This window comes from Monodon monoceros, unplaced genomic scaffold (assembly GCF_005190385.1).
Source record: "Monodon monoceros isolate NGI ecotype Baffin Bay Population unplaced genomic scaffold, NGI_Narwhal_1 Super_Scaffold_12, whole genome shotgun sequence".
NCBI classification, from domain to species: domain Eukaryota; kingdom Metazoa; phylum Chordata; class Mammalia; order Artiodactyla; family Monodontidae; genus Monodon; species Monodon monoceros.
Genome location: NW_021703768.1, coordinates 2,045,312 through 2,065,248, shown reverse-complemented (window position 1 = coordinate 2,065,248; position 19,937 = coordinate 2,045,312).

Sequence of the window (19,937 nt, the reverse complement as noted above, 5' to 3'; positions counted from 1 at the left end):
CTGACCCAGGGGCAGGGCTGGAGGGGTGTGTGAGAGCTGCATCCATACATGGTATTCAGGCTCACCTGGACTTTCCATCCTCAGGTAAAAAGATCATTCAAGAGCAATGGGGCTCTCTCTAGATTCATACCTCTCCCATCTGGATGGATTATCACACACACCCGGGAACACCTGCCATTGGGGGATCAGCCTTCTCCCTTCTCCAGGGTGGAGTCCTTTGCTCCCTCCTTGGCACTGTTGTTTCAGTGGCCCATATCCTGCAGTAGCTTTTTGGAAAAGAGTGCATGGGTAATAAATGTTTTGAGACTGTTTATAAGGGGAATATCTTGATTCTTTCCTTATACCTGTATGAGAGTTGGGCTGGGTATAGAATTTCCTTCAGAACTTTGAAGGCATTTCTCCACATTCTTTTTGTTTTTGGTGTTGCAGTGAAAATGTTCTGAAACCATCCTTGTTCTTAGTCTTTCCTTTACAGAACCTTCTCTTTGTTCCCAGAGCTCTGAAACTTATAAAGACATGCCTTGATCAGAATCTATTTCACCCATTGTTCTGCAACACCAAATATTCTAGGAAATTTTCTTGAATTAGTTCATTGATGATTTCATCCCCTCTGTTTTCCCTCTCTTCCTCTAGTTATTTTTTTCTTTTTCTGAACTCCTATTATTTAAATGTTGGTTCATTTTCTATCTTTTTGTGTGTTTGTTTTTCTTTGCTCTATTTTATGTGAGTTTCTTAATTTTATCTTCTAATCGTTCAATTCTTTTTTTAATTTCTGCTGTTTTAAGTTTTTTCCAATTTTTCTTTTTGTCTTGCTGAATGTTCCTTTTCATAGCATTCTCTTTTTGTTTCATGAGTACAACATCTTTCCTTAACTTGTTGAGAATATTGACAGGGTTGTTGTTGTTTTTTTAAAGATTCCTTCTCCTCAAATGATCTCTTTCTCTATGCTGCTCATTTATGTTTGTTTCTTTTGTTTTTTCTCAGATATTTGACAAAATCTGCTCATAATTAAGAGTGAGGACTAAATATCTGAGTGGAAGCTTTAGCAAATGAGTGAACAGTCTACTGGGGACACTGGATGTTCATATCTTCAGGACTCTCCTCTTGGACTGGTGAGATTCTCCAGAGAATATTTCCTTCTGTAGTGGGATGAACAGCACCACCCCCCCAAAGATATGTCCACACCCTAATTTTCAGAACCTGTGAATATTACTTTATTTGGAAAAAGGGTCTTTTCAGATGTGATTAAGTTAACAATCTCAAAATGAAGCCCTTATCCTAGATTATTTGGGTAGGTGATAAATTCTATTACAAATGTATTTATAAAAGAAAGGAAGATAAAGACAGACACACAGAGAGAGAATGCCGTGTAACAATGGAACAAAGAGAGAGTGGCCATGAGCTGAGGACACTAAGGAATTCCAGAAGCCACCAGGAGCTGGAAGAAGCAAAGAACGGATCCTCCCCCAGAGTCTTCGGGGGGTGCACAGCCCTGCCAACACCTTAATTTCTGGTCTCCAGAACAATGAGAAAATAAATTTCTGTTGTTTTAAACCAGCCAGTTTATGGTATTTTGTTCCAGCAGCCTCAGGAAGCTAACATACCACCCCTCACCAGAGACCTCAGGGCCCAGGGCAGCCGTCATGTGTGGTTAGGGGTTCGGGCGAGTCCATCAAGCAGCCAAGCTCCCACCCTCCAGCCCCGGGCCCTGCTCTCCCCCCGTGCCCCACTGCAGACAGTGAACAGCATCTCCTGGGCTGGTGGGGCATCGCCAGTGGGACAGAGTGTGAGGACCCGCTCCTCAAGGCCTTCAGCCCTGTCCTTGGATTTTAGCACCTTAACCCCATTTCCAGAGAAATGTGGCACCGGTTACTGAGCCTCTTGGGTATTTTCTGTGGCGTAAAATGGGCCGTTCTCAGCTTTCTTCTTCCCAACCTAGGATTCCACTTCCTTGATTCCGCTAAGTGAAGTGGCAGCTGCTGGGGAGCGAGGACCTGGAAGGCTGCACCTGGTCCCAGGAGTGTTCTTGGCCGTAGGGCACTCAGGGTTCCTGGTTCCTCCAAGTAAATGCGGCTGGAAGGGCTTCCCTGCCCAGTTCCTCCCCAGTGACAGCAGGGAAGGGGGGGGCATGGAAACAAGAGGGCATCCCCTCCCTTCACTTCTGAGCTGCACCCAGCACACATAGGTCAATTCTACCCTCTGATAATCACAGTAATAACTGCTATTGTTTCTTCCAACAGTCCGTGGGGTCCACTGGTCACAGCCCAAGTTCATTCAATTTGTGGGAAGAAATGAGGCCCAGTTTTCCAAAGATTTGGTTCATCTTGACTGAGGGGAAGGCCCAGGATTCTGAAAGCTCAGGTGTTGTCCCTGGAGTCCAGGGGGCTGTCCCAGGTGCTGGATCCTGGGGTGGCAGGCCCAATCACACTGCCCCTACCAGCTCAGGCCAGGCAGACACACACCAAGGTCAGAACTCCCTGCTGTTCATATTGCTTTTGCCTGTTATTATCATTTTTTCTGAACAGACTGCATGTGAGGGCTCCCCAGGCACCGTAGCAGCCTGGCCTGAGCAGATGGCTTGAATGGGGAGACGCCCCCCCCCCCTTGCCATCTGCACCTGTCCATATGTCCTGGCAAAATCCTTGAACCTGGAAGCGTCCAGCCTATGTGACACAGAGTTGTGACATATTGGGGTCACCACCAGGCTGAAGACCCAGGGAGAGGGCACCCCTCAGGGCCCATGGAGCTCAGAGACCCGGCTGAGTCTGGGGGCCCCTGCAGACCCCCAGTGAGAGGGAGGCCGCACACGCTGAGCTGCTCCAGGTCCCTGCGATAGGGAGAGCTTTATCACAGATATGACAAGATAGAGCAGGAGAAGAGAAACTGGGACCAGTGGTAATGCTGGTCCAAAGGAGGAGCAGGTTCCCATCAGTTCCACCAGCAGCCATGGAAAGTGAGATTTTGTGATTGAAATAATGACATTACGAAGGTCACTTAGCAGTAATTCTGGGGATGGAGAAATTATGAAAATGTTGTAATCACTCTATATGTATTACATAAATGTCATTAGAATATGACTCCTCAGGCTCTGAGGAGGTCACCTGGACAGGTCACATTCTCCTTCCGAGTCTCTGGGAGTAAAAACCATACCTTTGCCCTAAATCCCCGTTTCCTTGAAGGGTCGGCTCCAGATACACTTGGACGTAATGAGGACTCTGACATCCTATCTGCTGGCTGCTCTGGGCTCTACAGTGAAGAAACTTGCCAGGTACAGTGATCAGGTTGGCTGCAGCAGAAATGGATTTTTGCAAGTGATGGGACCATCTGCTCTATATCAGCTGCACGTCGGAGAAGACAACATTTATTCAGAGTTTACATGAATCTGTGCATAGTGGTTCGTGACACCATGGGGTTCGATTGCACACTGTTCCCATTGCAGGACCCCATCCATGCACAGCTGGTTGTTATTGGAGGGAGTGAAGGCCCCTGGAGGAGGCTTGGCTTCTACCCAAACCCACACGCCTCCAGGGAGAAGCCAGGAAGGGAGCTCTTTGAGGTGTCTGTGATGAAAGGGGACAAGGCCTGGATGGAAGATACTCAGTGGGGGGACCCTAGCCGGCCTCCAGGGAAAAAAACCACGGGCATCTCATTCACGAACTCACAGCAAGAAGGTAGGGGGCACTCGAGAGGTCTGGCACTTGAGAAGTAAAGGCTGCAGGAAAGGCTGCAGGGTGACTCAGGGAGCGTAACCGAAGCATTACGGCCACCTTCTCAGTTGGGCTGCTTTGTTCTTGGTCACTGTGCAGAGGCACAGGGCCAGACCCCCAAGCACCATGTGGGCTCCAGGCTGCAGACTTAGCCGCCCATCCAGACATCAGTGTGGGGCTGGGGACCCTGCCTTTCCCTGGCTGCCTTGTGAGCTTGAGAGGGCCTTTGTTCTCCCCCAGTTTTGTTCAATGTTTCGTTCAGACACACATCTGGGACCAAAGAAATCTGAAATCATTTAACCCTGTTGTCCAATCCAGGGCTTTTGATGTGATTTTAAGCAACGCACCAGCACTCAGGGTTCGGGCCTCTTATTCAGAGCTCAGAGCCACAATGCCAGCTTGTCTCACCCTGAAAAGCCCTCATCCTGACCTGGGGAATAGCCACATCCTTGCATTCCTGAGGGCTTTCGACTGCCGTGCTGCAGGAATCTCTGAATGGCCATGGGCTGGTCTAAGCTGCTCGGGACCTGCACAGCTCATCCGATGGCCCAATCGCTAGACTCTATGGCAGATAACAGCACAGGCTATTTTCATCTCTCAAGTCCATTTGAAATTAATAAGAACGTCCCCCTTCTGTTTTTCATCCACAGAGAGACTCCCTTTGCATATTCATTAATGTTAAATTGATGGATTAAATTATTCCAAGCTCAAAATCAATCCTCCACATATCCATCAGAAAGGACCGAATCCCCCAGTGGGGGCAGAGCACAGAAAATGCATTCAGAGACACTGATAAGTCCAGGCCCATTATATGTCATTTTAAACAAAGAGCCTAAAAAGCCCTTTGGAGACGCTCTATCAGCTGTTAAACAGAGACACCGCATGCACCGGGAGATTGATGGCTAGCATTCCCGCCTCCAAATGGCTCTCCCTGGGCTGACGATTACAGGGAAAGGCTCCTCCGTGTCTCTGTCACAGTTCACAGGCAAACAGGTGCCTCCACGCTGAGCTTTCCCTTTGTCTTTCCCGAGGCTCAGTCAATTAACAAGTGCCAGGCGGGGATCTCCCACTCTGCACCCGCTTAGCAAGCAGACGCACAGGGTGTTTGCAAGAATCTTGTCTTTCCCTCTCCTGAAACATCACGAGGTGAATGTGTGCAGATCAGTGGCTGGCTCCGTTTCCGGGACCCCGGGGCACAGGAGGGGCAGCCAGGGCTGTGGGTGGAGGAGAGTGACCAGAGTCACTGCCACAGTGGGGTGGCTCTCTAGCCTCAGATGGACGGAGAGGCTTTGTGGGTTCCTTTTGGAAAGTTTAATTCTGAGTCTAGTTCTGGAGAAAATACTCCAGAACAGCCCATCCATCATCTTTGCTCTCTCTTCACTAATGCATTTTCCCATCTTTCCCCTTTACTCTTTCCCATCACCTATCTTCTCATACTTTCTCCGCACCCACAGCTGAATGGAATAGAAGAGAGCTTGGAACACAGTCTGTATGGGGACGTGTCAAAGTGCCTGGAGGAAGGCACCGGGACATGTTCTATTTCTCCCACATCAAGTCTTTCTGATGCAGCCTCCATCGAATTCCAGGGCCTCTCCACGAACACAAGGGTTTTACTTATTTAATTGTTTCAATAGTTGGCTTCAAGTAGTGTTCATCATCAATGGAACTCGATATAGATAATGAAGTGTATTTTTTGAAAATGACTGGAACTTTTACTTCCAAGTAAGATATAGTAGATATCAGCAGGGTAAATCATTGTAAAATCTAGAAAAAAGTGGAATAAATAACAAAAGTTGTAGTCTTAACGACTTTGGACAGCAGTGAAAGCAATGAGAGCCGGACGAGCTGAAACTTCGGTGCTGGGTCAGAAGGCAACGCAAAACTCCTGTGTCTCCCAGCATTTGAGAGACAAAGTCCCACCAACATGCGGGGCCTGCCGCAGGAATGGCGGCTCTCCCAGCGACACATTTGCCAGCCTTTGAAATCCTAGCAAGATGGGTCACTCAAGGTGAACTGAGTCCAGCTGCAGGGACCACCCAACCCCAGCCCAGTGTAAGTCCCAGGTGGGTTGGTGTAATCGGCCCTCACACTGTCTCCCTCAAAGCAGACTAGACGGAACACCTCCGGGTGAAATGACATCGCCTTTGACCCGGTGGTTCTTTTTTCTTTTTTTAAGTTATCTATTCTATACATATTAGTGTATAAATGTCAATCAAAATCTCCCAATTCATCCCACCAACACCACCCCTCCACCACTTTCCCCCCTTGGTATCCATATGTTTGTTCTCTACATCTGTGTCTCTATTTCTGCCTTGCAAACTGGTTCATCTGTACCATTTTTCTAGATTCCACATATTTGCGTTAATATAAGATATTTGTTTTTCTCTTTCTGACTTTCTTCTGTATGACAATTTCTAGGTCCATCCACGTCTGTACAAATGACCCAATTTCGTTCCTTTTTATGGCTGAATAATATTCCATCATATATATGTACCACATCTTCTTTATCCATTCGTCTGTTGATGGGCATTTAGGCTACTTCCATCACCTGGCTATTGTAAATAGTGTTGCAATGAATGTTGGGGTGCATGTGTCCTTTTGAATTATGGTTTTCTCTGGGTATATGCCCAGTAGTGGGATTGCTGGGTCATATGGTAATTCTATTTTTAGTTTTTTAAGGAACCTCCATACTGTTCTCCATAGTGGCTGTATCAGTTTACATTCCCACCAACAGTGCAAGAGGGTTCCCTTTTCTCCACACCCTCTCCAGCATTTGTTGTTTGTAGATTTTCTGATGATGCCCATTCTAACTGGTGTCAGGTGATACCTCATTGCAGTTTTGATTTGCATTTCTCTAGTAATTAGTGATGTTGAGCAGCTTTTCATGTGCCTCTTGGCCACCTGTGTGTCTTCTTTGGAGAAATGTCTATATAAGTCTTCTGCCCATTTTTTGATTGGGCTGTTTACTTTTGTAATATTGAGCTGCATGAGCTGTTTATATATTTTGGAGGTTAATCCTTTGTCCGTTGATTCCTTTGCAAATATTTTCTCCCATTCTGAGGGTTGTATTTTCAACTTGTTTGTAGCTTCCTTTGCTGTGAAAAAGCTTTTAAGTTTCATTAGGTCTCATTGGTTTATTTTGTTTTTATTTCCATTACTCTAGGAGGTGGTTCAAAAAAGATCTCGCTGTGATTTATGTCAAAAAGTGTTCTTCCTACGTTTTCCTCTAATAGTTTTAGTATCCAGTCTTACATTTAGGTCTTTAATCCATTTTGAGTTTATTTTTGTATATGGCATTAGGGAGTATTCTAATTTCATTCTTTTACATGTAGCTGTCCAGTTTTCCCAGCACCACTTATGGAAGAGGCTGTCTCTTCTCCATTGTATATCCTTGCCTCCTTTGTCATAGGTTAGTTGACCATAGGTGCATGGGTTTGTCTCTGGGCTTTCTATCCTGTTCCATTGATCTATATTTCTGTTTTTGTGCCAGTGTCATACTGTCTTCATTACTGTAGCTTAGTAGTATAGTCTGAAGTCAAGGAGTCTGATTCCTCCAGCTCCATTTTTTTTCCCTCAAGATTGCTTTGGCTATTTGGGGTCTTTTGTGTCTCCATACAAATTTTAAGATTTTTTGTTCTAGTTCTGTAAACAATGCCATTGGTAATTTGATAGGGATTGCATTGAATCTGTAGATTCCCTTGGGTAGTACAGTCATTTTCACAATATTGATTCTTCCAATCCAAGAACATGATATATCTCTCCATCTGATTGTGTCATCTTTGATTTCTTTCATCAGTGTCTTTTTTGTGTGTGTGTGTGGTATGTGGGCCTCTCACTGTTGTGGCCTCTCCCATTGTGGAGCACAAGCTCCAGACGTGCAGGCTCAACGGCCATGGCTCACGAGCCTAGCCGCTCCGCGGCATGTGGGACCTTCCCGGACCAGGACATGAACCCATGTCCCCTGGATCAGCAGGCAGACTCTCAACCACTGCACCACCAGGGAAGCCCCATCAGTGTCTTATAGTTTTCTGAGTACAGGTCTTTCACCTCCTTAGGTAGGTTTACTCATAGGAATTTTATTCTTTTTGTTGCAATTGTGAATGGGATTGTTTCCTTAATCTCTCTTTCTGATATTTCATTGCTAGTGTATAGGAATGCAAGAGATTTCTGTGCATTAATTCTGTATCCTGCAACTTTACCAAATTCATTGATTAGCTCTAGTAGTTATCTGGTGGCATCTTAAGATTCTCTATGTATAGTATCATGTCATCTGCAAACAGTGACAGTTTTACTTCTTCTTTTCAAATTTGTATTCCTTTTATTTCTTTTTCTTCTCTGATTGCCATGGTTAGGACTTTCAAAACTATGTTGAATAATAGTGGCGAGAGTGGACATCCTTGTCTTGTTCCTGATCTTAGAAGAAATGCTTTCAGTTTTTCACCATTGAGAATGATGTTTGCTGTGGGTTTGTCATATATGGCCTTTATTATGTTGAGGTAGGTTCCCTCTGTGCCCACTTTCTGGAGTATTTTTACCATAAATAGGTGTTGAATTTTGTGAAAAGCTTTTTCTGCATCTATTGAGATGAGCATATGGTTTTTATTCTTCAACTTGTTAATATGATGTATCACATTGATTGATTTGCATATACTGAGGATTCCTTGCATCCCTGGGATAAACCCCACTTGATCATGGTGTATGATCCTTTTAATGTGTTGTTGGATTCTGTTTGCCAGTATTTTGTTGAGGATTTTTGCCTCTATATTCATCAGTGATAGTGGTCTATAATTTTCATTTTTTGTAGTATTTTTGTCTGGTTTTGGTATCAGGGTGATGGTGGCCTCATAGAATGAGTTTGGGAGTGTTCCTTCCTCTGCAATTTTTTGGAAGAGTTTGAGAAGGATGGGTGTTAGCTCTTCTCGAAGTGTTTGATAAAATTCACCTGTGAAACCAACTGGTCCTGGACATTTGTTTGTTGGAAGATTTTTAATCACAGTTTCAATTTCATTACTTGTGATTGGTCTGTTCATATTTTCTATGTCTTCCTGGTTCAGTCTTAGAAGGTTATACCTTTCTAAGAATTTGTCCATTTCTTCCAGGTTGTCCATTTTATTGGCATAGAGTTCCTTGTAGTAGTCTTTTATGATGCTTTGTATTTCTGCGGTGTTTGTTGTAACTTCTCCTTTTTCATTTCAAATTTTATTGATTTGAGTCCTCTCCCTCTTTTTCTTGATGAGTCTGGCTAAAGGTTTATGAATTTTGTTTATCTTCTCAAAGAACCAGCTTTTAGTTTTATTGATCTTTGCTACTGTTTTCTTTGTTTCTCTTTCATTTATTTCTGCTCTGATCTTTGTGATTTCTTTTCTTCTACTAACTTTGGGTTTTGTTTGTTCTTCTTTCTCTAGTTCCTTTAGGTGTAAGGTTAGATTGTTTATTTGAGATGTTTCTTATTTATTGAGGTAGGATTGTATTGCTATAAATTTCCCTCTTAGAACTGCTTTTGCTTCATCCCATAGGTTTTGGATTGTCATGTTTTCATTGTCATTTGTCTCTGGGTATTTTTTTATTTCTTCAATGATCTCTTGGTTATTTAGTAACATTTTGTTTAGCCTCCATGTGTTTGTGTTTCTTTACATTTTTTCCCTGTAATTTATTTCTAATCTCATAGTGTTGTGGTTGGAAAAGATGCTTGATATGATTTCAATTTTCTTAAATTTACCGAGGCTTGATTTGTGACCCAAGATGTGATCTATCCTGGAGAATGTTCCGTGTGCACTTGAGAAGAAAGTGTAACCTGCTGTTTTCGGATAGAATGTCCTATAAGTATCAATTAAATCTATCTGGTCTATTGTGTCATTTAAAGTTTGTGTTTCCTTATTAACTTCTGTCTGGATGATGTGTCCCTTGGCATAAGTGAGGTGTTAAAGTCCCCCACTATTACTGTGTTAACTGTTGATTTCTTCTTTTATAGCTGTTAGCATTTGCCTTATGTATTGAGGTGTTCCTATGTTGGGTGCACCTATATTTATAATTGTTATATCTTCTTCTTGGATTGATCCCTTGATCATTATGTAGTGTCATTCCTTGTCTCTTGTAACATTCTTTATTTTAAAGTCTATCTTATCTGATATGGGTATTGCTACTCCAGCTTTCTTTTGATTTCCACTTGCATGGAATATCTTTTTCCATCCCCGCACTTTCAGTCTGTATGTGTCCCTAGGTCTGAAGTGGGTCTCTTGTAGACAGCATATATATGGGTCTTGTTTTTGTATCTATTCAGCAAACATGTGTCTTTGGTTGGAACCTTTAATCCATTAACATTTAAGGTAATTATCGATATGTATGTTCCTATTACCATTTTCTTCATTGTTTTGGGTTCATTTTTGTAGGTCCTTTTCTTCTCTTGTGTTTCCCACTTAGAAAAGTTCCTTTAGCATTTGATGTAGAGCTGGTTTGGTGGTGCCGAATTCTCTTAGCTTTTGCTTGTCTGTAAATGTTTTAATTTCTCCATCAAATCTGAATGAGCTCCTTGCCAGGTACAGTAATCTTGGTTGTAGTTTCTTCCCTTTCATCACTTTATATATATTGTGCCACTCCCTCTGGCTTGTAGAGTTTCTGCTGAGAAACCAGCTGTTAATCTTATGGGAGTTCCCTTATATGTTATTTGTCATTTTTCCCTTGTTGCTTTTGATAATTTTTCTTTGTCTTTAATTTTTGTCAATTTGATTGCCATGTTTCTCGACGTGTTTCTCCTTGGGTTTATCCTGCCTGGGACTCTCTGCACTTCCTGGATTTGGGTGGCTATTTCCTTTCCTATGTTAAGGAAGTTTTTGACTATAATCTCTTCAAATATTTTCTCGGGTCTTTCCTCTCTCTCTTCTCTTTCTGGGACCCCTATAAAGCGAATGTTGTTGCATTTAATGTTGTCCCAGAGGTCTCTTAGGCTGTCTTCATTTCTTTTCATTCTTTTTTTTTTTATTCTGTTCTGCGGCAGTGAATTCCACCATTCTGTCTTCCAGGTCACTTATCCATTGTTCTGCCTCAGTTATTCTACTATTGATTCCTTCCAGTGTATTTTTCATTTCAGTTATTGTATTGTTCATCTCTGTTTGTTTGTTCTTTAATTCTTCTAGGTCTTTGTTAAACATTTCTTACATCTTCTTGATCTTTGCCTCCATTCTTTTTCTGAGGTCCTGGATCATCTTCACTATCATTATTCTGAATTCTTTTTCTGGAAGCTTGTCTATCTCCACTTTATTTAATTGTTTTTCTGGTGTTTTATCTTCTTCTTTCATCTGGTACATAGCCCTCTGTCTTTTCATTTTGTCTATCTTTCTGTGAATGTGGTTTTCTTTCCACAGGCTGCAGGACTGTAGTTCTTCTTGCTTCTGCTGTCTTCCCTCTGGTGGATAAGGCTATCTAAGAGGCTCATGCAAGCTTCCTGATGGGAGGGACTTGTGGTGGGTAGAGTTGGGTGTTGCTCTAATGAGCAGAGCTCAGTAAAACTTTAATCAGCTTGTCTGCTGATGGGTGGGGCGGAGTTCCCTCCCTGTTGGTTGTTTGGCCAGAGGCAACCCAGCACTAGACGCTACATGGTCTTTGGTGGAGCTAATGGCAGACTCCAGGAGGGTTCATGCCGAGGAGTACTTCCCAGAACTTCTGCTGCCAGTGTCCTTGTCCCCATGGTGAGCCACAGCCACCCCCTGCCTCTGCAAGAGACCTTCCAACACTAGCAATTAGGTCTGGTTCAGACTCCAGTTGGGTCACTGCTCCTTCCACCTGGGTCCTGATGTGCACACTAGTTTGTGTGTGCCTTCCAAAAGTGGGGTCTCTTTTTCCCACAGTCCTGTTGAAGTCCTGCAATCAAATCCCACTAGCATTCAAAGTCTGATTCTCTGGGAATTCCTCCTCCTGTTGCTGGAAACCCAGGTTGAGAAGCCTGAGGTGGGGCTCAGAACCTTCACTCCAGGGGGTGGACTTCTGTGGTATAAGTGTTCTCTAGTTTGTGAGTCACCCACCCAGAGGTTATGGGATTTGAGTTTATTGTGATTGACCCCCTCTTACCATCTCATTGTGGCTTCTCCTTTGTCTTTGGATGTGGGGTATTTTTTTGTGAGTTCCACTATTTTCCTGTCAATGATTGTTCAGCAGTTAGTTGTGATTCTGGTGCCCTCACAGAGGGAGTGAGTGCATGTCCTTCTACTCCACCATCTTGAACCAATCTCTGGTGGTTCTTTTAATTATATTGTCCAGCACACAATCAAATTTTGTGAGAAATGTAAAGAGGCAAAAAATTGATATTAGTTAATAGAAAGATAACAGAAATTAGAAGCTTATTTACAGATCATTCAGATTTGGGAGTTATTAAACAAGAACTATAAATATAAGTTTAAAATAGGCAAAATGATAAAATGGATCAAAGATAGGCAACTTCAATAGAGAATAGGAATCACACAGAAGAATCTAACTGGCACTCTACAAATGAAAAATATGAATTAAAGATTCCATCAGGAGGGTTTACTAATCAACTGAATATAGTTGAAAACAGGGTTAAATAATTGAAATACAGATTAATAAATAATAACTTAAGTGAAACCCAGAGAGAAGAATGAAAAGAACATAACAGACTATAAAGGACACATGGAACATGTTAAAAAAGCTAGCTGTCAAATAATCCCATCCCACAAGGAGAAAAGGATGGAATGGAGCTATACATGAAGATATAATGGTTGAGGTTTTTTTCAAAATGAAAGATATCAACAAACAGATACAAGAAACTCCATAAACACAAATATAATAAAAAAAAAACACCTGGACACATTATAGCCAAACTGTTAAAAACCAACTACAAAGAAAAAATCTAAAAGTTAGCCAGAGGACAAAACGGCTTGTACTTTCAAAGAGAAAAAAGTAAGACTGATGAATGACTTTTCAACAGAAGCTATGGAAGTCATAGGATAAGGGAATGCTATTTTTAAGCACTGAAAGAAAAGGAAAAATACTACTAACCTAGAAGTCCACACCCAACAAAATATTTTTTAAATGATGGAGGGAAAATAAAGATGTGTTTGTAACTGAAAACATGTGTAAAATTTCTCTCCAACAGATTTGCATTACAAGGCATAAGGCAAATTTTTTGCCTGAAGGAAATGGAAAGGAAGCCCACAAATACATACAGCAATGAAAAGCACCAGAAAGGAGAAATTTCAGAGTAAGTTTGAGAGTACCAATTGTTTAAAGCAATAACGAGGAAGACATCTTGCAGTATTCCTAACAAAAGCAGAAAGAAAATATAACACCAATGGCACAAAAAGCAAGAGTACATACAAGACAAAAAAAAACTTTTGTAAGTTTCAGCAATTGCTCAGGAAGCAGTAAAAGTATTAATTCAAGGTAGATTTTTATAAATCAATTATGCATATTTGAAACTATAGGGAAATGAGAAATATATAACTATAATGCCAGTAGACGAGGGGGGAAAAGAAGTAATAAAAATACTTGGCTAATTCAAAAATGAAAAGGAAGAATAAAAGACAGAATGAACAGAAAACAAATCATAGGATATTAAGGTAACCATCCAACCATGAATGTAGTTAAATTAAATGTTAATGGACTAAACACTTTAATTATGACAAAGCTTGTCAGACTTGTTTTTAAAAAAGGAAAATAATTTCAACTATATGCTCTTTATGAGAGGCATACTTTAAACACAATGACATAGGTTGAAGTAAAAATATGGAGAACAAGCAAACATTAGCCAAAAGAAAGGCAGTGAGGCTGTATTGATATAAGAAAAAATATGTAATTTGAGGTGAACATTATTGTTAGTGGTAAAGAGAGACATATCGTAATAATAAATGAGACACATAACAGAAAGATATTAAAAACTTAAATTTGAATACATAGCTTAAAATATAAAAAGAATAGTATAGAAATAAATAGGCCAATCTACAATCATAGGTGGAGGTTTTAAAGACAGCTTTCTCAATAACTGATTGAAAAAGAGACCAAAAATACAGAATATAATCACACAACTAGACAATGAGAGAATGGGCATATATCAAACATTCCACCAATTACCGCAGAATATACATTTTTTAAAAGTGCACATGGGACATTTGCTCTGACCAACCACATTCTGGCCATAAAGTAAGTCTAAGCTATTTCTAAAAATTAAATTTGCACTGAGTATGTTCTCTGCTTGGTGTGAGTAAACCAGGCATCAGTAATAGAAACACATGGGTTAAAAAAGAAGTCACAATGGAAACTACAGTATGTTTTCAGTTGAGGGATAATTGAAATAAAATACATTGACATTTGTGAGATGCAGCTAAAGTTCTACATAAAAGGTGTATTTATAGTTTCAAATGCATATATTTAAAATAGGAAAAAATAAGAATCAATTATCTAAGCTTCTCTCTAATAAAACTAGGAAAAAGAAAACACTTGCAAATAAACCCTGAGAAAGTAGTGGGAGAAGGCATAAAATAAAATTAATATTATGAATCAATCATATAACATACATGCAATAGGGAAAAAAAGTCAAAAGTTGGTTCTATGAAAATATTCATAAAATTAATAAAACTCTTTGAGAATGGACAAGAAAATCACAAATTAGAAAGCTTGAAAAGAAAAAAAATGGTATGTTACTATAGATCCTACAGGCTTTTAAAAGTTAGTTAAAAGATACTATGAAGAAATTTATGGGACTTACCTGGTGGCGCAGTGGTTAAGAATCTGCCTGCCAATGCCAGGGACACAGCTTCTATCTTTGGTCAGGGAAGATCCCACATGCTGTGGAGCAACTAAGCCCATGTGCCACAACTACTGAGCCCACACGCTGCAACTACTGAAGCCCGTGTGCCTAGAGCCCATGCTCCACAATGAGAGAAGCCACTGCAATGAGAAGCCCACGCACCACAACGAAGAGTAGCCCCTGCTCGCCGCAGCTAGAGAAAGCCCGTGTGCAGCAACAAAGACCCAGCGCAGCCAAAGGAAAAAACAGAAGTAAAAGAAAAAAGAAATTTATGCCACTAACTGTGCAATTTAGAAGAAGTAAACAGATCACTTAAAACCACCTACCAAAAACATGACATAGAAAATGCAAATAGATTTATATCTCTTAGTTATGTTAATTTAACAAAATACCTCCAGATCCAGATCCCTTCACTGGTAAATTCTTCCAAACAATCAAGACAGAAAGAATAATTACAGTATACAAACTCCTTCAGAGGACGTAGGAAAAGGAAACACTTGCAACTCATTTTATGAAACTAGGGTAACATTAACACCAGAGGCTGACAAGATATTTCAAGAAAGAAAACCACAGACCAGTATCTGTCATGAACAAGTTATTAGCAAATCAAATTCAGCAAAGTATAAAGGACATAGTAAGTAGGGTTTCCTTAACAGAAACATTTGATAGTATCACATAATGATCAAGAGGTTTTATTCCAGAAATGCAAGATGCTTCACACTCAAGATCAATTAACTTAATTCAACATATTAACACACTAGAAAGAAAAAAAAACATATTATTGTTTCAGTAGTAAGATAAAAGGCATCTGACAAAATTCTTCCAACTAAGTTCAGATGTTCACCCATCTGAACACCCAAGGATGTTCACACCCACCATTTATTTTCCACACTGAACTCTTCAAACAACTATTAGAAACTATAAGTGAAGTTAAGTTTGTAGGACACAAGATCAATATAAATCAGCTGTGTTTTTATATGCTAGCATCATATGAATTTTATTTTATTGAAAAATAAAATTTAGAAAAAATTTTATTGAAGTAGAGTTGATTTACAATGTTATGTTAATTTCTGCTGTACAGCAAAATGACTCAGTTATATGCATATATACATTCTTTTTTATATTCTTTTCCATATGGCTTATCCCAGGAGATTGGTTATAATTCCCTGTGCTATACAGTAGGACCTTGTTGTTTATCCATTCTATATGTAATAGTTTGTATCGGCTAATCCCAAACTCCTACTCCATCGCCCCTCCCACCCTTGGCAACCACAAGTCTGTTCTCTACGTCTGTGAGTCTGTTTCTGTTTTGTAGATAAGTTCATTTGTGCTACATTTTAGGTTCCACGTATAAGTGATATCACATGGTATTTGTCTTTCTCTTTCTGCCTTATTTCACTTAGTATGATATTCTCTAGTTGCATCCATGTTGCTGCAAATGGCATTATTTTGTTCTTTTTATGGCTGAGTAATATTCCATGGTATATGTGTACCACATCTTTATCTGTTCGTCTGTTGATGGACATTCAGGTTGCTTCCATGTCTTGGCTATTGTGGATAGTGCTGCTGTGAAGAGTGGGGTGCATGTATATTTTGAATTATGGTTTTCTCTGGATTTATGCCCAGTAGTGGGATTGCTGGGTCATATGGTATTTCTTTTTCTTTTTTTTTTTTTTTGCAGTACGCAGGCGTCTCACTGTTGTGGCCTCTCCCATTGCGGAGCACAGACTCCAGACGCGCAGGCTCAGCAGCCATGGCTCACGGGCCTAGACGCTCTGCGGCATGTGGGATCTTCCCGGACCGGGGCACGAACCCGCGTCCCCTGCATCGGCAGGCGGACTCTCAACCACTGCACCACCAGAGAAGCCCTGGTATTTCTATTTTTAGTTTTTTAAGGAATCTCCATACTGTTTTCCACAGTGGCTGCACCAATTTACATTCCCACCAACAGTGTAGGAGGGTTCCCTTTTCTCCACGCCCTCTCCAGCATTTGTTATTTGTAGACTGAAAAATAAAATTTTTAAATTTCCGTTTACAATAGCATCAAAAAACGCAAAATGCTAGGAATATGTTATGTTAATGTGCAAGAGTTCCACATTGAAAACTATACACATTTCTGAGACAAATCAAGAAGATAAATAAATGGAGAGATACACCATGTTCTGACCTAGAAAATTCAACATAATTAAGATGTCTATTCTCCCCATATATGCCTACCTTTTAAATACAACACTTTCAAAACTCCAGCAGGCTTTTTATTATAGAAATTGTCAGGCTAATTAAAATTATACATTTAATAAAGCAAAAGACCTAGAACAGCCAAAGTGATGAAAAGGAATGACGTTTGAGGACTGCACTACCTGACTTCCAGACTCACTAAAGCCTGCAGTAACCAGACGAGGGTGGAGCTGGCCCAGAACCACAAAAGCCCAATGAAACAGAGGAGAGGACACAGACACAGACCCACATTTCCATGTACAATCGATTTTTAACAAAGACTAAAGCACTCTACCAGGGAAATAGGAGCCTTTGAACAACTGAAGGTTCATACACAGACAAAACGAACCTCAGCCCAAACTCACATCCCACACAAAAATTAATTCAAGATGGAACATGCGTGTAAGTGTGAATGTGAAAGCCACAAACTTCTGGAAGAAAGTATAGGAGAGCTTCCCAACTTGGGATGGACCAGATCTCCTGAGACAGAGCACAGGAAGAAACGATCATTAAATTAATAATTAAATTTCATCAAAATTTAAATTTTCCGTATATATGTGCTAGCATATGGTATTTGTTTTTCTCTTTCTGACTTACTTCACTCTTCATGACCGACTCTAGGTCCATCCACCTCACTACAAATAACTCAATTTCATTTCTTTTTTTGGCTGAGTAATATTCCATTGTATATCTGTGCCACATCTTCTTTAACCATTCATCTGTCGATGGACACTCAGGTTGCTTCCATGTCCTGGCTATTGTAAATAGAGCTGCAGTGAACATTGTGGTACATGACTCTTTTTGAATTATGGTTTTCTCAGGGTATAGGCCCAGTAGTGGTATTGCTGGGTCATATGGTAGTTCTATTTTTAGTTTTTTAAGGAACCTCCATACTGTTCTCCATAGTGGCTGTATCCATTTACATTCCCACCAGCACTGCAGGAGGGTTCCCCTTTCCTCACACCCTCTCCAGCATTTATTGTTTGTAGGCTTTTTGATGATGGCCATTCTGACCGGTGTGAGGTGATACCTCACTGTGGTTTTGATTTGCATTTCTCTAATGATTAATGATGTTGAGCATCCTTGCATGGGTGGGAGGGAGACGCAAGAGGAAGGAGTTATGGGGATATATGTATATGTATAGCTGATTCATTTTGTTATAAAGCAGAAACTAACACACCATTGTAAAGCAATTATACTCCAATAAAGATGTTAAACATTTTTTAAAAAATTTAAACTTTCAATTGAATAGTCAAACCATATTTTTGGAGGCAATATTCACAAAATATATATTTGGCAACGAATTTATATTTAGAACATATAAAGAATGAACTTCTTCTACAACATAATAATATAAACAAAGACCACAATAAAAATAGGCAAACAGTTGTACATATATTTCACTGAAGAATATATGAAAAGATAACAAGCACATGAAATAATTCTCAACGTCATTACTCATCAATATGCAAATTCAAACCATAGCCAGTCACCCTTCAGAATGGCTGAAACTAAAATGACTGGCAATAATATCAAGTGTTCAAAGGGAACTGGCAGGAATGTAAAATGATACAACCATTTTGGAAATGTCAGACCATAGCTCATGGAAATAACCATACAATGACCCTGTGACCCAGGAGCCCACTCCTAAGTTTTCACCAAAGAATAGTGACAGCACGTATTCACAAAAAGATGTGTTCAAGAATGTTCATAGTAGCTTCATAATAGCAAGACATTGGAAATAGATTTGGTGTCCATCAACAGGAGAATGGGTAAACAAATTAATATATTCCACCAAGGAATATAACTCAGCAACAAATAAGAATTAATCACTAATAAACACAACTACAGGAATAAATCTCAAAAACATTATCTCAAGTGAAAACAGCCAAACACAAAGAGTACGTGCTCTATGATGCTACTTACGTAAAGTTTTAGAACGATCTAAACTATTCTGTGGAGAAAATATATTGAACACTGTTACTGGGGGAAGGTGGGGGGAGGGGTGGATATTGACTGAATGGAAGAGTGAGAGAGTTTTCTGTGCTGGTGACAGTATTCTGTCTCTTGATAGAGGTTTGCATTACACAGGTACACACATTTGTCAAAATTTACCAAGTGTACACTCAAAATTTGTGCATTTAATTCAAAATAAAACTAGATGTACATAAATATTCAGCTCTACTTAGTGATATACATGCTGAGATGTTTAAGAATCAAGTATACTGATGTCAACTTACTTTGAAATACATAAAAATTTACAATAAATAGGCTAGAGAGATGGATATACATGTGATAAACCAAATTTAGAAAAATAATCTAGGCAGTGAGTGTTCACTGCATAATTCTTTCCATTTTTTTAAGTTTGAAAATTTTATAATAAAACATTAGGAATATAAGCAAAAATTACATTAACAAAATAAAGGAAAAATCATATAATCATGTCAATAGGTGCATAAAGATAAAACTGAATACTAGTTCATGTTTCAAACCCTTAGTAAACTAGGAATAGAAGGCACTTTATTAATTAAAGAGTACCTTACACACACACACACACACACACACACACACACACGCACACAACACAGCAGCTAACATCAAACTTAATGGTGAAATATTGAACACTTTCTCCCTGAGGTCAGGAACAGACAAGAATGTCTGCTCTTACCACTTCCATAAAAAATTGTTCTATGAGTCCTCTCCAGAACAATAAGACCAAGGTCAAATTTAAATAAAGAAATACATACATAAATGGAAAGTTGGAAAGTAGCAAAATTGTCATTGTTCACATATATGTTTATGTACATAAAAATCTAAGATAGTCTACAAAATATTAGGAGTAAATAAATTTGCAAAGCCACTTGCTACAAGGCTAATATATAAAATAAATTAATAATGTTTCCATATATAACCAACAAAGTATTGAAAATTGGAAAATAGAGTTTTTAAAATACCAATAAAATCAAAATATATGGCGTATGTGCAAAACCTATACATTTAAAATAACAAAAAATGCCGAGACACATTTAAAAAGACCAAACCAAGTGGAACAAGTTCAAGGATTGAAAAACTAAAAGAAAAAAAAGTTAAGCAGCTAATTTTCCCTAAGTTTCTCTATAGACTTAATGGGATTTCAATCAAAATAACCCAACAAGTTTTTGTAGAAATTGACCAACTGATTTATTAATTTATGTGGAAATGCAAAGTGTCTAGAAAACCAAGACCATCTTAAAGCAGTGAACAGAGTTGGAGGTCTT